The sequence below is a fragment of the Passer domesticus genome, chromosome Z (assembly GCF_036417665.1).
Source record: "Passer domesticus isolate bPasDom1 chromosome Z, bPasDom1.hap1, whole genome shotgun sequence".
In the NCBI taxonomy this organism is placed as follows: domain Eukaryota; kingdom Metazoa; phylum Chordata; class Aves; order Passeriformes; family Passeridae; genus Passer; species Passer domesticus.
The window spans coordinates 35,969,454-35,990,135 of NC_087512.1; the positions used below are offsets into that span (position 1 = coordinate 35,969,454).

Consider the following 20,682-nt stretch of genomic DNA (forward strand, 5'->3'; position numbering starts at 1 on the left):
ACTTGAAGTACCAAAATGTCAAATCTGAAGGTGCTGACAAAACTTATATTTATGAAGTGACATCATTTTCTTATTTTCACTGTAAGCAATTGAAAGAGAGAGGAAGAGCATGTGCTATACATTTATTCTCCATCTGCATTACTTTATACTGATCTACAATTAACTTTACCTGATATTTCACTGCTTACTCTCACAATATCCCTCTGAAACTTTCAGCCATCCTTACCAATTTCATTAACACTGAACAGAAAAATTTCTTGTGGTGCTCAAACTCTTTCCCACAATACCTTTCAGTTTCTCTATATTTCCTGTTATTCAGCATCAGTGTGATGTGGCTGAATTAATCTATTCCTGTTCCACAGAGCTTTAAAATAAGAGGGATGTAGACACCCTTTTCTTGCTCTTCCCCAGCTGGACAATGCTACAGGAGCAAAATAATAACTCTTATAATTTATTTTTAAAACATTCACTGTAATATTTTTTTTAAGTTTAACAATTGACTCCATTCTCTCTGAGCCATATTATTTGTTTAATTTCTTTACTAAGCAGTTACTGCTGGTAAAGTACTATTGTCATTAATAAACCTTCAGTAATTTATACTTTGTACCACTAGGTGTCGAAAATACGTCAACGCAAAGAGCGAAGATTTTCTCTGAATGTCATATCTTCAGATATAACAAAGCAAGAAAATGCTGTGACTGACCACCTCCATACTTCAATGAAAAATCACCCAGCTGCAGGGCTCCTAATATTACCAGTAAGAGCAAGCAAAACCCAGGTAACCTAGGAAAGTGCAGTATGCTATGTATTACTTTCATATCACTGCCATTTTTCTAAAATATTTATTACTGTCATCAATTCTTGCTCTATGACTTATTTTTTTCCATTTGCATCATCCTTTGGCCATTTCCTTTCAAAGCTGCCACCAGTCCCTTATTCAAGCCTGTGCTGTTTAACAGCCCCTCTCGAGGACATTGCTAGTACACCTCTGCTCTCCAGGTAATGTAACTATCAGAAGAAGACTGAAGCAGTTTTTTAAAGAAGGAATATTTCCTATTTTTGTATGTAAAAAAGATAATATAGCTGTTCTTTCAACACATCTTTTTGATTTCTCTAATTTTGATGTTGTATTGGTTTACTGGAAATAAATATGAAATATGATAAAAAATGTGACGGAACATATGCCAACAAAGTTTGGGAGGAATTTATTTTAGTAAAGTGCTGATGTTGCAATGTACACCATGGCCCTCAGGAAGGCAGCTCTGACGTGTCATCTTTCAGAAGTCAACAAAAGTACAATGCAAATAGAATTCAGTTTTTAAAACGCATCCCAAAAAATTCCACCACTAACTTTCTTCACCTCCAGTGGAACCCCTATATTTCAGAGGAAGACTGCCTAACCTACATTTAATTTCTGGCCAAAATTTTATAAAACTCAAAATAAACAGCCCTATCACGTTACAGGAGTGCCCTCTAGCTCAAACTAAAGAAAAACATTATGTGACTGTCAGAATCATGAAACAATGTTGTGAAATAAACAGCCCCTCATCCTCCCCCCTGTTTCAGTTTTTAAAGGAAGATTTTTTTTCCCAAGCCCCACAAGCACCAAAGGCAGATGGAGCCAAGTTTGAAGAGATCATCATCTGTAACCCAAGCTAGAATTGACAGAATTGACAGAATCACACAATAAACTAGGTCAGAAAAGACCTTTGAGATCATAGAGTCCAACCTATGACCTAACACCTCTTCATCAACTAAACCATGGCACTGAGTGCAACTTCCAGCCTTTTTTAAACACGTCCATCAACAGTGACTCCACCACCTCCCTGGGCAGACAATTGCAGTGTCCAATGACGCTTTCAGTGAAGAAATCTTTTTGACATCCAGCATGAACTTCCCTTGGAACAGCTTGAGACTGTGACCTCTCATTCTGGTTGCCTGGAGAAGAGACTGACCCCACCTGACTACAACCACCTTTCAGAGAGTTGTTGAGAGTGACAAGGTCATCTCTGAGTCTCCTTTTCTCCAGGCTGAGCCACCCGAGCTCTCTCAGTTGTTCCTCACAGGGCTTGTGCTCCAAGCCCCTCACCAGCCTCATTGCCTCCTCTGGATGTGCTCCAGCATCTCAAGGTCCTTCCCAAAGTGAGGGGCCAGAACTGGACACAGCACTCAAGGTGTGGCCTCACCAGTGCCGAGTACAGGGGAAGGATGACTTCCCTGCTCCTGCTGGCCACACTACTCCTGATCCAGGCCAGGACGCCCTCGGCCTTCTTGGCCACCAGGGCTCACTGCTGGCTCATGTTCAGCTGGCTGTCACCAGCACCCCCAGGTCCCTTTCTGCCTCGGCACTGCCCAGGCACACCGTCCCCAGCCTGTAACGCTGCAGGGGGTTATTGTGGCCAAAATGCAGCACTGGGCATTTGGACTTATTAAACTTCCTCTTATTACACTCTGCCCATCCATCAAACCATTCCAGGTCTCTCTGCAAAGCCCTCCTACCCTCCAACAGATCAACACACAATCCCAGCTTAGTGTCATCTGCAACTTTACTGATGGTGGACTCATCCCCTCATTCAGATCACCACTGAAGATACTGAACAGAACAGGCCCCAGCACAGAGCCCTGAGGGACACCTCTGGTGACTGGCCCCAGCTGGATGCAGCACCCTTCCCCTCCACTCTCCGGGCCCAGCCATCCAGCCAGTTCCTAAAGCAGCAAAAGTGCTCCTGTCAAGCCATGAGCTGCCAGCTTTTCTAGGAGAGTGCTGTGGGAGACAGTGTGAAAGGCCTTGCTGAAGTCCAGGTACACAACATCCACAGCCGTCTACCAACCTAGGGGGACAGTTGTCCTGAGGATAACATGTCTTTCTGTTGAAAATGGAGGCAAAGAAAGTGTTCAGTACCTCTGCCTTTCCCTCATCTTTAGGTACTAAGTTCCCTCCTGCATCCAATAGAGAATGGAGGTTGTCCTTACCCTTCCTTTTGCCATTAATGTATTTATAAAAGTATTTTTTATTGTCCTTCACAGAAGTTGCCAGTTTGAGTTCTAACTGGGCTTTTGGCTCTCTAATTTTTTTTTTCCACATGCCCTAGCAACCCCCCTTAAACATTTCCTGAGATACCTGACCCTCTTTTCAAAGGTGATACACCCACTTTTTCCCCTTAGTTCTGCCAAAAGTTCCTTGCCCATCCAGGTTGGACATTTGCCTCTTCAGCTCATCTTTTGGCACATCCGGACTGTCTGCTCCTGTGCCTTCAAGCTTTCTGTTTTGAAGCACACACACCTTTCATGTACTCCTTTGTTCTTAAGGACTGCTTCCCAAAGAACTCTCCAAATAAATCTCTTGAATAGGCTAAAATCTGTCCTCTGGAAGTCCAGTGTGTAAGTTCTATTAATGCCCATTCTTGTCTTGTCAAATATTGAAAACTTTTATTTCATGATCACTGTGCCTCAGACAGCCTCCAGCCTCCACATCTCCCACCAAGTCCTTCTCTGTTTGCAACAGCAGGTCAAGTGTAGTCCCTCCCTTGGTGGGCTCACTCACCAGCTGTGTCAAGAAGTTGTCTTCCACACAGTTTAAGAATCTCCTAGACTGCCCCTTCTCTGCTATGTTGACTTCTCAGCAGATGTCTGGTAGGTTAAAGTCACCTACAAGAACACCTACAAGAAGAAGGGTTCGTAATCTTGAAACTTCCTTCAGCTGCTTATAGAATAAGTAATCCATCTCTTCCTGGCTGGGTGGTCTGTAACAGACTCCCAGTAGGATATCAGCCTTGTTGGCCTTCCCTTAACTCTTACCCATAGGCACTTGACTATCATCATTAGTTTCAATTTCCATGACGTCGAGAGCCTCCCTACTATACAGAGCCATCCTTCCACCTCTTTTCCCTTTCCTGTCTCTTCTGAAGAGCTTGTAGCCATCCAGTGCAGTGCTCCAGCCCACCACATTTCTGTGATGGTGACTACATCACAGCTTTGCTGTTTCACCATGGCTTCCAGCTCTTCTTGTTTGTTACCCATGCTGCGTGCATTAGTGCACCTGCACCTCAGCTGGGCTGCTGATTTCACCCCTAACTCTGGCTTACCACCCTTGGGCCTGCTTCCAGACAGCTCAGCTGCACCCCCTTCCCCCTTCAGACCTAGTTTAAAGCCCTCTCAATGAGTTCTGCCAGTTCATGAGCTAAAATCCTTCTGCCCTTAACAGAGAGATGGAGCCCATCCCATTCCAGCAGGCCAGGTGTCGTGAAAGTTGCCCCATGATCAAATAACTCAAAATTCTGTCAATGGCAGCAGCTTTTAAGCCACTTGTTGATACTTTTGAGTTCTTCTGTTCCTTTCATGCATGCAGTTCTTCACTGCCTGTAACCAATTTAATTTTTAAAGAATTATTAGGTTAATATTTTATTAATATCCAAGTTATCTACTCCATATCAACCTATAGCAAAAGAAAAGGGGCTATTGCTATGGTTCACAAAGTGGTATGAAATACATAGGTAAAATCCAGAGCCATCCTGCTTTACCCCATGGCCTTTCATAATCCTGAATGCAAGATGATTTACAAGTTTTGTGCTTCCCATGTGATGTCAAGGAGAGTACATAATCTTCCTCTTGTATTTTTCCTTCCAGCAACTCCTTATGTGCCTTGCTGTGCCTCTTGACACAAACCCTGAATACTAGTCTCTGTGCAAATCCCACAATACATAGTGTTTTGCTATCCATTCCCATAAAACTCTTCAGGGCTCATTAGCTAAATGAAACTAGGCTTTTGAAGCACATCTTGACAGAGCATCATTTTAAAGCATGTTAAGAAGAGGCTGGGCTTTCAAAACAGAGCTTGAATATGGAATATTCCAGCCAATATGCATACTTCTGAGATATTAAACTAAAGATAATTGAAATTCAGGATGGAACAGCATACGCAGTCAGACTTGGACTATCTTTCCAATTAAAATAGCTAGAAAATAAATAGACACACAAATTGGAATGTACATTTTAAGACCTCAGCTGGTGCATCTTTAGAAAATATAGTTGTTACATTAGGAATAACAAAAAGTGCTAAAAAGATAATAAAAAGTTGATAGTACAGAAAGTATAGATAATAGAACAGATAAATAGCGATGCGTTATACAGCTAAAAATATATTGTCTCATCTTAAAGCTGTCCATTCTAGCAGCATTGGAGAATGGGAGTCTTTAACATGGCTATATACCAGCAAGTTCTTAGGATTCTGTTATTACTAGCAAGTTTAAAAATATTATTTGTGCTTAAAAAATTTAAATTTAAAACATACCCCCCCAAAAATAGGCAAATTTTATTTTACTCTTCAGTGACATTTCTGATAAGCATTTTCTCAGAATACATTTAGTAGATGTAATTTCAGGAAATTATCTGTTGAATCATTACTGCCACAATACGGCATATGTATTCTACTGACCAGGTCAGAGACAAAAGGTGACATGGAATACTTCAGTGAATGTCATACAATTATCCTCTTCCCAGTCACTTCAAGCATTCATATTTTTTCCCTCTGCTTCCAAATACTGACTGGCACATGCATAAGTATAGCCTGCTCTCCAGTTAGACATGGCCACTGGAAGAGAGTCCTGAAGAGGATCATATTTATAGCTTTACGTGACTTACCTGCCCTGCAAAACTCGATACCCTCAAGCCTCTGCTCTTAAACCTCTGACAGGCCACATTTCTGACTCTCTACAGAAAAAAGGGGCAGAAATATTTAGGAGAATAAAGACAGAAACATTTAGTGATTAAATCAGGAGATTCACTGTTGCATGAACAACTAAAGCACCTTAACGCAGGATCTGCAATAGTTTGTATTGTAGCTGTTAGGCTTGTTCCACTGAAAGAAGAAAACATCTTTCTATAATTGTAGGAATAAGAGTTTGATATGCAGAACTAAATGGAGCTAGTGCGCAAACGTGGATATAAGAAAAATGGCTTTCAAATAAATAAACCTGAATTACTGAAAATACATAAGGTTATAACAAAACCATAGGGTTTGAATTACAAGAGGAAGAAAAATTTTCAGAATGTTTATTTCAAAGAGGAGACTGAAGCAGCAGAAAGGGAATTTTAAGGGTTGTCGGGAAGGAAAACCTTTATGGTAATTCAGCACTTTTGGAGGACTATCGTGCCCATTCTGTTAACCACTTCTGTGGACATAGTATAATAAATGCTGAAAATAGCATCACAATGTAATGCACATAGTTGCATGAAAACAAATCCATGACCATTTCCACTACTACAAGGCAGTGACAAGAGCTGGGGAAAAACCAAAGTAGATTTAACCTCTGTTACTCATAAGAAGTCACTGTTTTCCAGTAGGGATTTAATCCAAAAATAAAATGTGTTTTTGCTTATTCATTTACCAACAAGCAAGCATTCCTAATATCTGTGCCAGGCAATGTTTTGAAGTGTTATCTGTCACTTTTTACTAATCAACAACCAAAAACTATCTTTCCATGGAAGGATAAAGAAACAAATTTGGCCTGGGAGATGTGGTTGGGGAACAAAAGCTGAAAAAAGCATCCCCCTTAAGCCCAGCAGCTATTTCAGATACGCCATTCATATTCTGTAGGATTCAGAACCATCTTCCATGCTGGTTACCAGGGAAACAGCTCTCATGCATTCTAAAATCCCACATGTTAAAAGCACATTCTGGAGAATTTTTCCCTGCTGATGACAGGGAATATGATTCAGAATATGAGATTCTCCATTTCCAAAGTTAAATTAACAGAGAGGCTCCAAACATATTTAATAATAACCATCAAAAATTCTGTAGAGAAGAAAAAAAAACTTTAAACATTATTTATAAGTCCATGCATGTATCTGAACGTCTGCTTCTGGCATGACTTTTTTGACACCTACGTAACTTGCTACTTCAATGTTATTTTTCCTACTAAGTGTAAAGGTGGAAATGACAATATATCTTCAAATAAGCCTTTAAATTATAAGAGTCTTACAAATAAAACAAAATATAATACATAATTTTATAGAGAAGAACAATTTAATCAAGTTCCATGTCTCATTCCAGTCTTTCATGCTATAGAAGTGCAGGACAAAGTTAGTCTTAATTCCATAGTTCTAAGTAATTCCAAACATTTTGAAGGAAAGCATGGGAGCAAAATCAGCATTGGAACCAAAAGTTACAACCTCTGGTCAAATCCTCTAAGGTTTTGCTTATGTAGTATGAGGCTTTGTAAAACATTTCACATGCTTAATGAGCAAAAGCTACTGTCCTCACCCCTCAAAGAGTCTGCTACTGTTGAAAATATCAATGCTAAATGTATTTCTTTAATAATTTTATTTAAAAAATAGAAAAGGTAGATACAGACAATGCAGACACACATGTGTACATGAGCATGTGTGCATATATATCCATAAAACTTATAGTAGCTCCTGGTAAATAGAAACAAAGCCAAAAACTTTTCAGGAACAACTTCCCTCAATAATTCTCTCAGGAAGACTGGAACAAATGCAGAGGGTAGGTAGGCCAGAGTAACGTGCATGTTATAGCACAGCAATGCTCCTCCACTTTGTGACAGTTTTGCTTATTTCAAAATTATCCTTCATTATTAAAATTTAAACTTTGTACATTGTTTTTATTTATTTTGGTAAAATCACATCAGTAATTGTTTATACAAAAGAAAGAGAGAAATTACATAGCTACAGAGGGCATTGTATAGAGGCAAGACTGGAGTTGCAGCAGTGAGGACAGACTGGGGAATGACTGGCTGCAGTGAAACCCCACAAAAACGAACCTGGAGGTCCTGGTTGATGGCAAGTTGAACATGGGTCAGCAGTGCCCTGGCAGCCAGGAGGGCCAGCCCTGTCCTGGGGAGCATCAGGCACAGCATCACCAGCCAGGCAAGGGAGGGGATTGTCCTGCTCTGCTCTGAGCTGGGGCAGCCTCACCTCTAGTGCTGGGGACAGTTTTGGGTGTCACAATACAAGAAAGTGTCTAAGAGAGAGCTATGAAGATGGTGAAGGGCCTTGAGGGAAGCTGTGTGAGGAGCAGATAAGGTCACTTGGTCTGTTCTGCCTGGAAGAGATGGAGGGTAGACCTCATTGCGAGAGTGCAACTTTCTCTTTACTCTTACTCTGCTTTAGCCCTGTGGTGGCTAAGAGCTGGCCTGGAGGCTTCACAGTCACAGGTAACCCTAACTATGTAACTTGACCAGCCGAGGCCATTGGGGATGCAGACAGCTCCTGGCCAGTGAGCTGGGTGGCAACTGAGTTCAGCCAGTCAGGACCAACCGCACTGGCTTTCTGACCCTGTGTAAAGGGAGCCGTGCTCAACCAAAACTGGCTGCTGTGTGAGCCTCCAGTGTCGTGTCGTGTGTCCGCCTCAGCTGTGACAACCTCTGTGATACATGGCACAAAGACAAAACCCCAAGTTACTCTCAAGATGCAGATCAGCAGCACTCAGTATTAGCATACTTTGAGCTCTATTAAAAGATCATTAAAATGACTAGTCTAAATACTAATCTATCAAGACATGGTCAAAACTGTAGAAAAATTTTCATGTGTCATATTACAGATATAGATACATTAGTAGAGCAAGCACTCAATTAAAAATCTAAGTTTTCCAGGACAATATTTTTTGACAATTTTTTTTTTCTTTTTTTTTTTTTTCTTGCTTTCTTTCATGGAGGCTGGAGTCTATGTGCTTCTGGAGGACCTGAGCAATTTAAATAGTTGCTGAGACTATCCTTCATTAGATGGATCTTATATTACCATTTTGTGCTGCTGAACACAGGGAGAATAATTTACTGTTCCCATAGTTCTGTTTACTTTTGCTTACAAATCAATAATATCAGTGGGCATATCTGATAGTGAGTGCAAAGAAGACAGGGTCAAACTCTACTCTTGTCCACTGAAAGGACAGGAGGCAATGGACATACCCTGGAATATTAGAGATTAAACATAAGAAAAAATCATATTATTTAACATGAAGGTGTGTTAATATACAACCATTCTGTCCAGAGAGGTTGTCTTTATCTTAGGAGGATGTTCAAAACCCAACTAGACTCAGTTCTGAGTAGACTGCTCCAGGTGACCCTTCTTTGAGCAGGGGCATAGCTGATGCAATTCCCGAGGTTCCTTCCTACCTCAATGACTCTGTTATTCTGTCTGTGACTGGGTGGATAAAAACTCTGCCCAAAATAACACAGCAGTGCAGCTGTGAGAATCTGGAAGTTGACTGAAACCCTGTCTTCAGAGGCAGGGAGACCTCATCTAAAACTTCCATTGAGCCAAAATATTACTGAGTTTGAAAAGGTTACTCAGGTCAAAAAAGGACAAGAGAGGAACCCAAACACCACCAGCCCTGCAGAGCTCTGGGAGATGAACCAAACATGATCTTACCTAGAGAAAGAATGGTGGCTGCATGAAAACAGTCTCCTAAGATGTTCAGTGGGATCAAGCCACATCTGCTATGGCTCCATACTGCATACCATCCAATTTTCACATAGACATTTGGACTACAGACCACAGATCTTCTATTATTCTCCAACATTTTTTTTCTTAGCAGTATTATTTAGTTCTGCTCAAAAAAAAACCTGAAGTACAGACTTCATATCAGAAAAGCTAACAGGTAAACAGTTTGGAGTCTAGCAGTAGGATTAAGGATTGCCAGAAAAAAAATTTGGGACCTTTCAGAAAACACCCATAAATACCCCCTAACGCCCACATATTAATCTTAACTGCTTATTCTTAAGATTGATCTCATCCTCCTTCTTGTTCTCCTGAATCAGCAGCTTCTCAGTCTTCTAAATTCTAATGAATATTAATAGTAAACACTAATATTCTTCCTTTCTCTAAGGTTTTCTCTGATGGCTTTGCACTACTACAAACAAATAAAACTTTCTAAAGAAGGAAAAGCTGAATAGAATGCAAGAAGAACCAGTGTATGAACCCAGAGAGTAGTCAAACTTAGTCTGGCCCTTTCAAGTTATAGTATTACAGTTGTTTAAAATTTAAATTTGGTCCCAAACATTGTAATGGAGAGGTTCACACCCAAAACAAACTAATTCTCATTTTACATCACGGCAAATTGGGATACAGGGTTTCACCCTAATTTCTGCATCAGATCTAAGTATTAAGATAGTCAAAATCTTTCCCCCAACAGTTATGTGTGGTGGGTTGACCTTGGTTGGATGCCCGGTGCTTACCAAGCTGACCTATCACTTCCCCTTCTCAGCTGGGCAGGGGAGGGAAAATCAGATGGAAAACAACTTGTAGGTTGAGATAAGGCATTTTGCTGAAACAAAAGTGAAAGTTGTGTGATTACAAGCAAAGGGGAAAAAAATTATTCCTTACTTTCCATCAGTGAGTGATGTCTGGCGCCTCCTGGGGAGCAGGGCTCCAGCACATACAGAGGCTTCTCCAGAAGGCAAACATTGTAAATAAAGTGTCCCCCTTCCTCCTCCTTCCCTTAGTTTTATATGTGAGTGACATCACATGGCATGGAGCTCCCTTTGGTCAGTTTGGGTCGGCTGGCCTAGCTGTGTCCCCTCCCAGGACCACCCCAGCCTGCGGATGGGGCTGATGCAGAGACATGGCTGATGCTGTGCCAGCGCTGCTCAGCAGCACCAAAACACTGCTGTGTTATCAACACCTTTCCAGACACAAGTGCAAAGCACTGTGAGGGCTGATGTGGGAAAATTAGTAGTAGAACCAATACCATAGTGTATTGGTTCCAGCTCAGCCGGAACCAATACACTATGAAACATATTTTCATCTAAATAACTCAAGGGTTGGCGAAATCCAGACTCCAAAACCAAGACTCCCCAGGCTGCTCATCCCAGGGCTCACCCCATCATGACTCAGTGATTTAAACAAGCTGTACACAGGAAGACAGCAGTTACCTAAGGACACCATTCCCAGTTAAAATTTTTATCTCATCTCTTATGAAGCTACCTACAGCTTCTAGATGAAACAGCTCCTTAGGACTTGCCTACTAGATTCTGTCTTTTCCATTTGCTTTCCTATGTCTTTTACTAAAATCACACTGACATTCTATTATTTCTTGTTAAAAGGCGACAAAATGAAGCTTGGCCTGAAACTGCAAGTATTATTTGTATATTCTGCTTTCTGTTCAAACAGCCAACAAAACAATTTCTCCAATTGAGCACAACATACACTGCTGCATGTAGCTGGAGAAAGTGTGTTTTACAATTATTTCTGTAAGAAAAAATACAAACAGAATATATATATATTTATAAATATATGTGTGTGTATATACACACACACACACACACACACACACACACACACACACACACACACACATATATACATATATATTAGCTTAGTGGTGCTTTTTTGTTTGTCCTATATTTTTCAAAACCAACTGAACTGTTCTCATGCTCACCTTTTTTCCTGGTAAAAATATCAAATTAATGTAGAAAACTATCTACAGTGTTTTCAGTTAAAGTAGAGCAACACTGTACAGCAATGTGCACTGTAGAGCAATGTGATACCTTAAAAGTAAATAGGAGAGAAAAAGAAAACAGTAAATGCTATAATATTTAAATTGCATACATGTAGAGCATTGTACTGAAGAAAAGCAAATTGGAGTAAAACTTACTTCACAATATTTCAAGTCATCAGCAACACAAACTAAAAACTAGTGCAATGTTTTAACAGACAATTCTTATTTCTTATAAATATTCACAACACAATCCAACAGACATTAGCATAGATGGTTAGAGCAGTCAGACATATTTCTACATGGTTAACAGGCAAAAGCAATTGCAAAACAGATACATGACACCGAAGGTGGATCAGTATTCTCTTTTTTTCAAATCAGGTTTTCTTTTTTTCAAATCAGTTCTGCCTTTAAAAAGTTTTGTAATCCAACACTGAGAGAAGCCTGTTTAAACCTAGTTTCTGATCTACAGTTTTGTTCAGTCTTCCTGACAACTGTCTGTTGGAAGCCTGGTTGGTTATTTGGTGAGGTGCATCATTCATGATGCCAAGCCTTGAGACTCATGGGCATCAGAGTTGAAGGCAGTCTGTAGCCAAGGAGTGTGAGCACTAGCACAGTGTTCTCTCAGCTCACTGTGCTCACAGACCTCTCTGCTGCTCCTTATAGCAGAGAAGCAGCTCCAAACTGCGAGCTTTGACTCCTGAGACATTTTGCATCAAGCTGTGGGGGCACAAACAGCTGCTACAGAAAAACAAAGCTTTCCTGACTGAGGCTGCTTCTCCCTAGTTTAGGATTTTGTATCAGGCAGTTCCAAGTATCTGGTTTTCTTTCAGCCACTGCTATGGGCTTCGTTTCCACCCACGCCCTGTTCCAGAGCAGCAGGAATTCTACTGGATGTGTTTGAGTCTGTGTAGAGCTTTATAGCAGTGGCTAGAAAGGCTTAAAGCTATCAGCTTCATCTGCCGAGGCCTCACCGACATCTCGCTGAGATGAACAGCAGTGAGACAGAGCTGGTGGGAGAAGTCCTGTGGTTGAAGCAGGATGTGGGAGCGAAGCAGGGATGCTCCTCAGGGCGCCGCCGGGCCTACAAACAGCGACTGCTGGGCCTCAGCACAGCCATCCCTGACACCACGGCGTCCTCAGAGCGCCCTGGCGCTTCGGGCTGGCCTCTGGTTCCTCTCGAAGGAAAACCTCCCAGGGACCAGGGAAGGGAGGGGGAAGGGGAGGAGGGATGGGAGGATACTGTCGCAGCAGGGCTCTGGGTCCCCAGGCTGTCTGCAAGCTGTGGAAGGCGGGGGATGTGCCTGCCATCGCTGCCGGCCAGTTTTCATGCTGGAGGGCTTTTTTGGACTTACCTGTATTTCATTCCTTACTGAAATAGTTGAATGTAGCACTGAGCTTACCGTTTTGTGGTTTTTAAGGCATACAGTCTGGGAATTTCGCTCACACCCAGGTCTCACCTGCAGCTGTGGCAAAGCATCAATCCAGGGCATTGCAGTGCAGTGACAGGGGCCCCTCAGGTGTCCTGCAATTAGCAGCAGCATTACAAAAGGCATGGTTAATGTTCCTTAATACAGAAATCACTGATTTAGAACAATTATTATTGTCTCCTTTCAGGACATGGAGCTGCAAGCAAGGTGCTTAACTACTGTAGCCACAGTACATGATGACTTGTGGTTGAGTTGGAAATACACCTCTGTGCTGAGGGTGTTTGAGGTGGGAACTCCGTCGGGCTAAAGATTCTGTGCCTTCAGTAATTTCTTTCAGGTTCAGCCCTGTCTGTTCTCAGGCTATAATCAATTCCATAGCTGTTTAAGGACATACTTGCTAATGTAGCAGTATGTCATACTCCATGTTCCAGAGTTTGAGACTTATTTACAGGTTTGCAAACAGTGGATAATAGTCTTTATGACCTTCTAAATGTAGTGAAATTCAGTAAAATAAAAACATAATTTAAAAATCTCTTTTCAAGGTTATTTCAGGTGCAGAAAGCCTTTTATTATTTTTCTCTTTTTTTTTTCTTTTCTCTTTTTTCTTTTGTTTTGGGTCTTTTTTGTAATGGAAACATTTATTGCATAGAAGCTAGATACTCAGGTTTGTAATTACACTGTATGCATTAAAAATTAAACTGTTATAGGGTTTTCCCCCCTCAGGTTTTCTTTCATCCATGCATGCGTTCAAAGTTTCCTTAGAGATTGTTACTTTACTTTGTCTTCCCCCGTCATGTTTTTCTCTACTGGTTTATTCTAAAGAAAACAAACCTTCTAATGATACTTTTGAACTTCCAGAGTTTTGAACACTTTTAATAACAAGGAACAAGCTTTTGATTTGTGCAACAGGGATAGGTGAAACCATTAGAAAATAGAAATATGAACAAATATTTGAACAAGCATAAGGTGATTTTTCCCCATAGATGTTTATATCCTGAATATAAAACATTTTTTAAAAGCTAAGCTTAGTATTTCTAGGCCAATGGAACACAACTGTCTCCAACTTTACAAATATGCAGGAGTAAGTAATTATATAACAGTGGTTTTGAAATTTAAAAGTTAAATATTTTTATAGTTTTTATTCATAGTAAGTTTTTATAAGGATATGGCAGGTTTTAAAGATGCTAGGATGTCTGAGTGTGCTGATCATGGAGTTTCGTAAAAATGTGGCTATTCTCTGAATGGTATTACTCATTGCTACTGCAAGTAAATATTTGCCTTGTTTAATAGCATTTGATGACCTGTGCATACAGTTTGAGTTAAGTGTCAGAATTAGGTTTTTCGTTGGAAAAACAGAAAGATGTACACAGCAGTACAGTTCCCACTATGCTAATGACTTTGAAAATTTACATCATATCTCTGTTCCCACATTACGGTTGGCTCTCCAAGGAAAGAAATCAAGGTCTAAATTTATTTTTTCTCTATATGTCTTACCTTTATCAGCTTTATTCATAGCACCTTTTAATAGGATGAAGAACTTTCATAGACTCATAGAACTGTAAACAGAAACTGGTGGAAAAGACCTCTAATGGAACTGAGTCTAACCATTTAACTCAGCACTTCCATGCTCACCACTAAAACCAATCCCCAAACGTCATATCCACACACTTTTCTAACCCTTTTAGGCAATATTTCCCAGCATATCACACTCTGGTTCATATGTTTCTTCATCTAAGATCAAGTCAGTACAATGTAGGTAATCCTCTGGTTAATTTATTGTTGGAACAAATATTTATGTGATATGCTTAAGCTTTCTTCAAATTGCTAATTGTCTTTTTTTCCAGCTTACTTACTACTTTCTTCAATAATCTTGCACTGTTTACAGTTTGGTTATTCTGTAGCTGAGTAATAAAATTGTGCAGATTATAAGGCTGTTGAGGTTTTCTCCTGTGGGGTTTTTTAAGTCAAAATTGTGCTACATCTCTCTTGATGCATGACATGGCCAAGCCCCACGCAGCCACTCACTCTTCCACCAGTGGGACTGAGAGAGAATTGGGAGGGTGAAAGTTAGAAAATTCACAGGTTGAGATGAAGGCAGTTTGACAGAGAAAGTGAAAGCAGTGCACACAAGCAAAGCAAAACAAGGAATTAATTCACTGCTTCCCATGGGCAGGCAGGAAGGTGTTCAGCCATCTCCAGGAGAGCAGGGTCCCATCACACATAATGGTGAGTTGGGAAAACAAATGCCATCATTCCAAATGCCCTTCCATTCCCCCTTCTTCCCCCCACTTTATGCATTGAGCATGTCAAGTGGTCTGGAATATCCCTTTGGTCATTTTGGGCCACCTGTCCCTGACATGTCTCCTCCCCAGTGTGGCAGCATGAAAAGCAAAAAAGGCCTTGGCTGTGGGTAAGACCTGCTCAGCAATAACAAAATCATCTCTGTATTATCAATGTTGTGTTCAGCACAAATCCAAAACACAGCCCCATACCAGCCATTGTGAAGAGAATTGACCCTATCTAGCCAAAACCAGCACAGTGCAGCTGAAGAGAAATACAGCCCCCCAAAATATCAGTCAGCCAGTCATATTTTTTAGACCAGATATAAGCATCAAGCTCATTTGCTTTTAACTCCTCTGGCTGATCCACCAGAGTGGGTCATGCCCACTCTCAGACATTCAGACGTATGAACTCACAACAATCTTGATAAAGCTGCCTAAAACAAAGGAGTATGTAAATGATTGGTGTCAGTACAATTTTTCTTGAGAACTAATTGCAGTATAAAATTTTATTGTACCATCAGAAATGAAAATTCTACCCTCAGCTAAAAAGAAAAAAAATATGTTTTTATAGAAGTGGGTTCGAAATTTTAAAAAATCTGGTATGATGTAAAAATCCTTATAAATCTAACATCTCACTGTCTCACATGCCTGTATTGCTGAAAACTAGCTCAAAAGCTGTGCTTGCACGCAGTTGGGAAAAGTTGCAAATTACCCCTTTTTGATAAGCTGATTGGTAGTTACGTTTGGCCTCATGGAGAATGGTCAGAAGCGATTTTTAGTGAATATCTTGTAACAAAATCATAAAACAGCTACAGGTAGTTCCCCCCTTCTTCTGCTTGCATATTGTTACTCAAGAGCAGAGGTACACACAATGATTTACTGCTCTCTTCTGCTTATCAGGTTTTCATTATTGCTATGATTCCTTGAAGCTGAACATCTTTAAATCAGGAGGGTACCAAACAAAAAGACCACGAAGTAGTGCTCTGTGGCAACTACGAGGAAGAGAAGTGATATTTTGAGTAGAGGTAGGAAGCAGAAGGAAATGTTTATATGCTTCATAGGCTTCTATTTTATGATGTGCTTTATGTGGAAGTAATTGGTTGATTAGAAAAGTTAATGAGTATAGAATGGGGGAACATGATGTTTTAGAAAAACATGAGCAAAAATGTATTAATGTAGGTTCAATGGGGAAGTAACCAGTTTTTCTATTTTTAAATGTTTCTTTGGGGATTTTTTGATGGCTCACAGCAGCTTTCTGGGTACTGTTGATATGGAGAGGGTACTTAAAGGCAGAACACTTGATACCAATAATAATTTCATTTTACTCCTAAATTACTGATACACTTTTCTAACTATTTCTGCCTATGTATATTTTCATATCTACTGTGAGCGAGGATAGTGGTAGAAAATAAGAAATCCTGCTGTCATTCACTCAAGAAGTACTGAAAAATGAGAAATCTCTTATTTTTTCTGAGCCTTCCTGGAGCATGGTAATGTTAACTTGTGAAAAATGGATACAGATTTTTATTTGGCAGTGCCTTCTATCCACTTTTCTTAGAAACAAAGAGTTATGTAGGACACAGACTTTCAGACAGAAACGGACCTCAATTGTTATGCATATTCCAAAACTGGGAGATTAACTTAATTTTGCTTTAATACCCTGTGTGGCTTTCTCTTTAGGGTGATGGTTTAATTTCTATTTGTTTTGCTATTCTATTGTTTTGCTATTTTACACTTTGCTAAAGTTTTACTTCAGCTGACTTTTTTATTTTCTTTCGCACTTTGTGTACTTTGTGCATGTCATTGCTCAGTAACTCACAGTAGCTGCACTCCTTAAAAGGAATAGATTCAGAGAAACTTTCTTACTGGCCCAAACTAGTTTGACAGGTTCAATGACCCCAAATACTGGTGCAGTGAAAAATATTCCAGATTCAACCACCTTCCAAGTACATATTATTTAACATACTCTTATCCTTCAACAGAAATGCCTGGGTTAAAGGATATGAATTAAAATAGCACTTAGAATGTGAATAATGAATTGTATAAAAATCACAAACCAGTCTAATTCTCAAAAGACAAAACTTGTCCTTCTAGTAGGAATACTTTGAAAACAACCAGCACCAGTTTAAGCTTCTTTCTACCAGATGTCTGAGACATATCATGGCCAGATTTTGCTGATCTAATTCATGGTAGGTTAATCTCATATGGCAATGTGAAGTTATCCACTATCTAAATGCTGCAAACAAACAAGAAATTATGAGAGCGAAATAAAACTGCTGTGTACCTTATCTCCTGAGAGAACTAAAAAAGACATTATGGATGACCAAATGACGAAGCATTTTTCATATTGTAATTCTTGTGAGAGAATAAGTCCAGGATCTCTCAGAAATCCTAAATATTTGGTCAGGTAGGATTTTCCCAAGTAAATCTACATGTGCATGCTGATGTTAATATTTACTAATGTTTTGTTTTGTAAAGATTTATGGTGTTGGGGAATAAAGAAACTTATTGCACAATAATTATACGTCTGCAATCCTGAGGTATGAGGAAAGAATTTAATATTTTTATTTTTAAAACCACTAATTAAGAATAATGTTACACAAATGGTTTTGTATCTGCAGAGAGCTTAAACTCACCATCTCCTGTTTGAGTGATGCCCTAGCAGCAGTATTCTCTGAGTTTTAAGTATTTTATAATGCTAGTAAAAATATATTGTAATGGCAGGTTCAGAGGACCTCAGAAACATATTGGATTAAATATTGTCTGGGGAATAATACGTGTTTTTTCTGCTGGCAAATATAATGAAGTTTTGCACTTTTATATTTTCTTTTTAGTAGTCTAAACTTCACTAAAAATAACTGCATTACCTCCCACAAAAGTCTGTTTGGATGGGCTGTTTTTACTCCCTGCACTCCACTGACTGCACACAAAAGGCAGCAGAACAATTCCATGGGATGGCATCACAAACATGGCAGAGCTGGAACAGGAAGCTTGAGTATAATCACTAATGTTCAGTTTATCATAAAGCACTCAGTAAACATTCAAGCAAATATTTTTGAAAATTTATTAGGATGTTTACTTATGCTCAATGTTGGCAGTGTTTAATTAGTGAAACTACATCTCATTGTAGTCAACAGCACCATGGTTCCACTCTTCTGGTGTTTCTCTTGGAGTTCCCGATTTATTAAAATTTTACAATGAATGAAACAATAACTTTTTGGAATTTTTGTCTGCAGGGTATGTGGGCCTGTTTTAATTTCTACTTAATATTTTTCACAATTATCCTTAGTGACAAATGGATTAGAAAGTATTAAATCATACTCACTTGACAGCACCTTGCTAGGTTCCCTTCAGACATACATCAGACATAGGCATCTGGTACACCTGCTTCCTAATTTCTTAATATTTATGTTTTATCCTTTGGGTAAAACCAAGTAGGACCTATGACATTGCTAATATTATTTTAATGTACTTAAAATATCTGTCTTTTTAGTGCTACCTCATCCTTTGGTATTTAAATTTCCCTTTAACTGTTCTTGTACTCCCTACCCTTGAGTTCTCATGATTTATGACTAGATTTTTTTTTTTCTGTGTTGTACTGCCTTTCACTTCCCTTTGCTACTGAGTAAAAATGAACATACAGCAGTATCTGTCTTATTACTGAATCTTCATTATTAATCTAGTAATTGTCTTTAAACTTCTGGTCTTCGCAGAACTCTGTGCTTTTTATTCCATACGTCACTTAAAATTTTCCCAAGCTATTGTAAACTGGCATTTGCAAAGTGTCAGGCACATAAATTACTTCCAGGAACTCTCCTTTATTGCCAGTAATAAAACCAGATATTGGGATTTTTCAGTCTGAAGAGGAGGCTCAGGGGGACCTTTTGGCTCTCTGCAGCTGCCTGACAGAAGGCTGTAGTGAGGTGGGGTCAGTCTCCCACGTAATAAGCAACAGGACAAGAGGAAATTATCTCAAGCTGTGCCATGGGAGGTTAAGATTGAGTATTAGGAGAACTTCTTCACTGTAAGGGTTGTCAGGCACTGGAACAGTCTGCCCCATGAAGTGGCTGAGTCACCATCCCTGGAGAAATTTAAAAGCTGAGTGGATTTGGCAGTTAGGGAGACATGGGTTAGTGGTCGACATGGCAGCTGGACTCACTGGTCAGACTTGGTGATCTTAAGTGTTTTTCCAACCTAAATGATCCTGATTCTAAATTGTATGAACTTCCTGAAGAGATACATACATGTATACACACACACACAGGCGTGTACACATACGTACCCAGGTACATGGACAGGTGGTTGGTATTGTCTACTGCACAAACATGACTAAATTACCCCAGCTTATTGCAAGGAGAGGGTCAATTCCCATCCGGGGAAATAAAGGACACCCTTGGACTGATGAGAGGATGCCGACAATGAGAGGATGATCCCAGCACCTCCAACAGCTCGGCCAAGCCCTGCTATCGCCTTGTGTCACAGGGCAGTACTTGCAGCCAGACGGACGCCGTGGATGTTTCACTGGAGACGGCAGCGGACGGATGGCGACGGCAGCGCAGAGACGGGAGCCGCTTTGCAGAGCAGCGGGCTGTGTGCCTGCGGGGGCGGGGGACAGGCTGGGTGGGAATTGCTGGGGATGCTGCACGACGCCCAGCAGGGAAGCGCAGAGACAGCGAGGAGCTGTGGAGGTCCCGCGCGGCTCAGATGGAGATGGAGGATGGTGGTGCCGTGCAAGCGGAGCAGGGCGGGTTAAGAGGGCGGTCGGGGTGAGGAGCCCCGCTCCGATGCGGCGCGGATCCCCTCCCGGTGTCTCCGGCCAGCCGCGCTCCCCGCGGGCAGCACCGCACGGGCAGCTCGGGCTTTCCTCCTCAGCCTGCCACGGGCCCCAGCCAGGAAGCTGCTGGCCCACTTTCCCTTGCTTCCCGTTCCGCGGGGGAGAGGGCAAGGAGGCAGGACCAGGAGCGGTGCCTGGCTCTCACAAGGTACTTCTGGTCTCTTGACCACAGCAGGCATGATTTCTCCATTATCACTGTAGTCTGTGAAACCTAATCCTCTTCAGCAGTAGCAAAACCACATTTGTACTTTGATGTAAAATATCAAGAAAGTCAGGCTCTTGTAGAAAACACCATTAAAATAAACTTGTTTAATTTAACACACAAAAAAAAAATCAAACAAAATACAACTTGTAGTTTTCATTAACAACTATGAAATGATAATGGTTTACAATAACTTTTTGAAAATTCTTTACATAGGAAAGCATTATCTGTAAGACTGTGGCACTCTCAGACATTACAAATTCTCTGGATAAACTTGCTTTGCTATGCCAATAGAAATGTGCATGTACAAATAGAAAAATGTACTTAAAAGCATTTGTACCTGTCTCTGATAAAAGAAGTAAAATTGTGCGGCCTGCCATTGGCTTACTGTTGAATGCTTCATGTCATTATTTATATATGCCATTTTCCAAATGTCACAGCTCCTGAATTTACTGGTAGGTGTTATATGCACAGATATATTCTCA

General features: G+C 40.5%; 1 long non-coding RNA gene across 1 annotated transcript in view; it reads right to left on the reverse strand.

Moving 5' to 3' along the window:
* LOC135291061 (uncharacterized) overlaps positions 1-12,965 on the reverse strand; it is a 59,823-nt gene extending 46,858 nt beyond the window's left edge. Inside the window, exon 1 of the long non-coding RNA XR_010353924.1 lies at positions 12,910-12,965. This is a non-coding gene — a long non-coding RNA (uncharacterized LOC135291061). The remainder of the gene's footprint in view (positions 1-12,909) is intronic.
* Positions 12,966-20,682: the final 7,717 nt, after the last annotated feature.